The 6,000-nt window shown below is 40.8% G+C and overlaps 1 long non-coding RNA gene across 1 annotated transcript; it reads right to left on the reverse strand.

Annotated features, from left to right (window-relative positions):
• Positions 1-1,649: 1,649 nt before the first annotated feature.
• On the reverse strand, positions 1,650-2,310 carry LOC127601310 (uncharacterized). The gene is made up of 3 exons (XR_007962528.1): positions 2,190-2,310; positions 1,925-2,038; positions 1,650-1,819 (listed from the first exon to the last, which is right to left on the reverse strand). It is a non-coding gene; the product is annotated as an uncharacterized LOC127601310 (long non-coding RNA).
• Positions 2,311-6,000: the final 3,690 nt, after the last annotated feature.

Raw genomic sequence — 6,000 nt, forward strand, 5'->3', positions numbered from 1 at the left:
GAAGCAGGCCGTACGCTTCCTGATGAGGAGAGCCACACTTGTAGACTATGTTCTATTTATCACCACGGATGCTTTTATCTTCCCATTATTGCACCATGACATGCAGAGCGTTTACAGAGCGTGTAAACTTTTGAGACATTTTATAGCAAGTGTCACCAGCATGGTGCCAGCAAGGACCTGGTAGGACATGAGTAGCCTGGGGGCCTCTTCTAAAAATACCTCATCATTTTGTGTGTGTGTGTGTGGGGGGGGGGGGCCTTTCCCCCACACTGTGTTGTGAAAAGGAAAGGTGATGTAACAATGGTAAACAGTGTTTACCATTGTTACATCACAATGGGGCACCCATGAGGCCTCATGAGGCGTGTCGACACACTGACACACTGTGTTGATACTGTGCTGATACTGTGTCACTGACCACTGCCACCTGCTGGACCTTCAAGATCCCTGCATCCAACCCACTTAACAGACTGAACTTACTGATAATTTTTTTGTATATTGAACATATAAAATATACAATTCGGTAATAAATTGGCAAAAAGTGAAGGTAAGATATAAAAAAAGGAAAAGAAAATAGTCATCATCACAAATATGTGTTCAAAGGAGTAGAAAGAAGTAAAAAAAAACCCTAGAGTCCTACCCCTTCTTATATATGAATTGATCATTTTTCAAAATAGAAAAGAAAGTCTACATATCAACAAATGCTTTTACCCTTATGTATGCTGTACTAATACATTTTTACAACATTAGGTATGTATATACAGTACATACTCATTGGAGCATATGTATATGTCGATTTTCTCATATTCATAATGGATGCTACATTTCATTAATATATTAAATAGTCTCATCAATGTATTTCTGATGTATTGCTATATTTCATGGGTGTATCAAATTTATTAGCTTCATTCTGATTTGTGTAGTTGTATTGTACTACTCTCAAATTCATTTTTAATCTCAGCAAGAGAGTTACTCATTTTACTGGTCCGTTTCAGAATCATTCCACAGATTTACACTTATTACAGATACACTCCTTTGCGTGATGTTTGTTCGTGTTTTGGATTTTTTTGTATAGGTTAGTACCCCTTAAATTATGACAACTTTCTCGAATTTTAAAAAGCTTCTGGATGTTTTGCCAAAGGTTATTGTGTGCTTTGTACATTAATTGGGCGATTTTGAAGTCAACCAGGTCATGAGATTTCATTGTTTAATTTGATAAACAGTGGATTTGTGGGTTCCATCTATTTGGAGCCAGTGATTGTTCCGATTGCTTTGTATTGTAGTTTTAAAACAGTGTTTTACTGGCATTTCCACATATTTCCACACAATAGGTCAAATATGGAAGTAATAAATGTGTACAAGGATCTCTTATTCAGCACATCCTTAGTTTTTGGGAGGATCCCTATGGTTTGGGATATTTTTCTTTTATTATCTATTATGTAGTTGCCAGCACGGTTTTGCATCTACAACTGTTCCAAGACATTTTCATAAGGTCATTCATCGATTTGATGATGAAGTGTATACAATATCATTCACATCCATGCATTCATTTTGCAACATTCAATGTGTTCAAATAATGTGAAGATCATTTGAATGAGGATGCTTGTGGGCTTTGATTTCACATTTTTATTGAGAAAAATAAGATGCTCCAATGTTTTAAACTTCAGCCCGTTGCGTCTTTTACAAGCAATTTCTCCTGCTGTGGAGAACACACGCTCACAAGGGACGGATGAGGCTGGCGTACAAAGGAACTCCTTTGCGAGGTGGGAGAGGTTTGGGAAAGAAGTGTGTTGGTCCTTCCAGTACAGCTGCTTCCTGGAACCTTGATTGTCAAACATGGAGTGGAGAGTCAACCAATAATAATTACTGATTGTCAATTAAATCATCAACATAGCAACCGTGAAAAGATGAGTGAACGTTTGTATACCTGGCGTAATACCGGGTGTATCGCGAACTTCATTCCCATGCTTGGCCCGATAATGCCTCAGCATGGTGGAGGTGCTTCTGTTGGCGAATTGACTTGGCAAATTCGACATTTCACCTGTAATGAAATGTGAATAAGAAGTAACTAAGAGTTACCTTGAAATGTATTCGGATTAGAATGGTACAACACGTCATTAATCTGAGTCTCGCCGAGAGGCTCTCGGCGACAGAAGGCGATTTGAATAAATAAATACATAAATAAATAATACCTTATTCTCCAGGACATCAAAATGGTCCCACACGGCAGATGATTTGCGTCTCTGCTCCATAATCGGCAAGGAAGGCAAGGCACGAACACGAAGTCTGCACTGACACGAACTTCGACAAGCGAGCGTGAGTGAGCTCTGGCTTGTTTCGGCAGGTGTTCCTTATAAACACTGTGTGGCGGGCTTTTGCTGCGTCAACGCCCTCTGCACTGAGTCGACGCCCCCTGGACAAAGTGGCGCAGCCTGGACTGTGCCAAGCAGCCGATGCAGTCTAAATTGCACCGGTGCAGTTCACGTGTTAATTAGCAGCCTGGACTGTGTCAACACAGCCGATGTGTCAATTAGCAGCCTGGACTGTGTCAACGCAGCCGGTGTGTCAATTAGAAGCCTGGACTGTGTCAATGCAGTTCACGTGTCAATCACGTGACGTAATGAAGCAGCACATGCATCGACACGTGGTTCGCCCTGTGAGCCCGGCGCATGTGTCAATGCATCGGTGTCGCTGGACCCATCACTAGTAAACACGACCTTGTCCCAGGTTTTTGGGCAATATTGTTGCAGGCATGAAATTTAAAATGAGTGAACATTTGCAAAAAGACAGTTTGTCTGTATCAACATAAATACATTTTCCTTGTAGTTAATTCAATTGAATATAGGTTCAAATGATTTGTAAACCGTTGTATTATGGTTTATTGACATTTTACAGAACGTCCCAACTTTACTGGAATTGGGGTTTGTAAAATGCTGATATGCGGCGAAACAGTAGGCCATGTGGAAAGTTGGTTCGGCCAGGATTCAGCACATGCAACACATGCTCTACAAGCCGTTCGGCCTGCGGTGACTTCCTTAATCCCCTTTTTAAAGTAGTTCACCTGAGCTTCAGGCCAATCAGGTCCGAGCTGCAATTGGCCATTCCCAGGTGGTTGCAATTCCCTTTCCTGAAACAATTAGTGTCTACGAGACGCATTAAGCATCACACACGAACGTCACACAGTAACAGTTTTGAATGGAGAGAAATGTGCACCTTTATCCCCATCCAAAATCCCCCAAAACACATAATTGTTAATATGTGTCTTTCTCAATGGTTGAGAATTTATTTTCCATTTCAAAAGTCTGTTTCAAAGGTTCCCTTTTCCCCAGTCTGCTATCCATGGTAGGGGAGACTAAATGATGTTCTTTGTGAGATCAGTTAAAGGAGCAGCTAATGTAGAAAATGTGGAATAAACCTCCTATACCAACCAATCAGTCCAGGAAATTATCTCAATTGCTTCTTGACTGGGGAGTTGGTATCTTCTCCACAGCCTTCACTTTCTCAACCTGGGGCTTAATCTTCCCTTTCCCGATCAAATGCCCCAGGTAACTCCCCTCGTCCTGTGCCCAGGAGCATTTTTTTCTCATTAATGATGAGACCAGCAACCTGTATTTTCCCAAGGACAGTCTTGAGGTGCAGGAGATACCCAACTTCAACTGTAGATCACAACGTCATTGAGATCGGCAGCTGCAAAACTGGAACAGTCCTTAAGGATAGTGTCTATTAATCTTTGAAAGGTCTCGGTTGCTCCATGCAGACCAAATGGTAAAACTGTGTAGAGAAAGAAGCTCAGGCCATCAAGTGGGCTATTGACTCCCTTCATTACTACCTCCTTGGAAGAGAATTCCGGTTACAAACTCACCATCGAACTTTGAAGTGAATGCACTCCATGCAACATCAAAATGCCAGAATATTGCGGTGTCTTGCCCTTCAGCCATACCAGTTCACCATTGAGCGTTGCCAGAGTAACAAAAACGTTATTGCTGATTATTTATCAAGATGGACAGAACTACGGGGAGAGGGGATGAGCAATGTCATAATGCCAAATGACACATATTAATGTTTTTTTTGTGGATTTTGGATGGGCAGAAAGGTGCACCTTTCTCTCCATCCAAAACTGTTACTGTGTGATGCTTAATGTCTCTTGTAGACACGAATTGCAGCTCTGACCTGATTGGTCCGAAGCTCAGGTGAACTTCTCTTAAAGGAGGATTGCGAAAGCCACTGCAGGCCGAGCAGCTTGGAGAGCATTGGTACATGTGTTGCACTAAACCTGGTTAGCTGTTTTCAACTGAAAATGGGAAAATCTCCTGTCAGAATCGACTTTTTATTCTTTTTCTACATGGCCTGCTGTTTCGCCGCATAATAAATGTCTCTTCCTTGGCTGTCCATTTTGAATGGGACCTATCTGTAGCAAGGATGTCGCATTTGATTCCAGTGAAAATCCAAATGCAGTGGAAGACTTGTCAGAGCACTTAGGAATCAATACACTTAAACCCTGGTGCATTTCAAGAGTATATAATTCACAGAAAAGAAACTGATGTTGCTGGACTTGCATCAGCCAACCAGGAGTGAAGATTAGTGAGATTTAATTCAGGTGTCACCAACTGCCATGACGTTTATTGTGCGTGAGATGGTCAGATCGGATGCTTTTGACTGGCTTAAGATGCAGTAATCCATCAAGACATGACTGTCCATAGGCAGATTCTCCCCAACCCCCGTGTGTAACTGCAAATGTTGTTTTATGTAAGCTCGTGATTAGTCTTGCCACATAAGTGCTTGGCATGTCCATTCATGGCATAACTGAAACTATAGTTGTGGTTTGAAAGAAAAAGCTAAATGGTGTGTGACTCCACCCGACGACAGCAGCTCAATTTCTTTGCTCTTTAAAACGCGAATTTATGTGATTACTGGTATTTTTTTTTAAATGAAAGGAAAATTAACCAAAAAAAGTTTCTTACAGGAATAGAGACAATGTTTGCTTTACATCTTACAGTGAAAAAAGTACTTGATTTTCCATTGTACATGATAGAAATGTAAGACATATCTGTTTATTTTTGAGGAAACCATTTTAATCATGCACAAATGATGAACATCAAATGAAGTAAAACCAAGGACCTTTTATTTTATGTACTTTCAAATTTATTTGTGTGTGTGTGTGTGTGTGTGTGTGTGTAGAGCCCAATTCCGAATACGATTCACCAATTAAACACTGATATTGAGGCAATATTGGTTTTATTCAACTTTTCGAAAGGAGCTATGCCTCTTTTGAAAGAGCAATGAACGTAACAGAATTGTCATTGGCCACTGTTATTTGACACGGTGACCTGTGCAACCACTTCTTACCTTTATGACCTGTCCTTTGCTCTCTGTGGTCTGAGGACTGTAATAATCATTAGCTGTTATGCTTACACCTACACACATACATTGAAATAAGTGTAACCTTCCACTCAACAGACCACGCTCTATGCGCATACATACAGTAGCTGCAATTGAACGACCAGTAAACTTTTCTAGGCGACACCTTGTCTGACATATGGTGTAGGTGTGTCTGTTGAGTCATGTACAGGACATGTGCCTGTGCATATTTCACTCAACATCATTGAATTTGCGAGGCATCTAATCAGTCACATCTGGACTGTTCAATTTCTCTTTTGAGACATCTCACCCAGAGGAGAATCTAGCTCAAACACTCTTAAATTTGAGACCCCCCCCCCCCACTCCATATATCATCTTTAAAACTAGAAATGTGTATAACCATACAGTATTTAGTTAAAACGTAATATTTTCCACAACAAAAATACAGGAACCCCACTTGCCTCGAAAATGGTTTGTTCCACTCAATCTCTTCCACCTCTCCCCGTCTGGGCTATGAGCATACTATCTACACAGAGCAAGAGCCTAAAATCACTACTGGGTCATTTTTACTGTTGGCACATATGTTTTAAGTCCCAAACTAAATAATGAGTGTCTTTTTTTTCATAATTCCTGAAGTCCTTCAAT

Source organism: Hippocampus zosterae, chromosome 5 (genome assembly GCF_025434085.1).
Source record: "Hippocampus zosterae strain Florida chromosome 5, ASM2543408v3, whole genome shotgun sequence".
Taxonomy (NCBI): domain Eukaryota; kingdom Metazoa; phylum Chordata; class Actinopteri; order Syngnathiformes; family Syngnathidae; genus Hippocampus; species Hippocampus zosterae.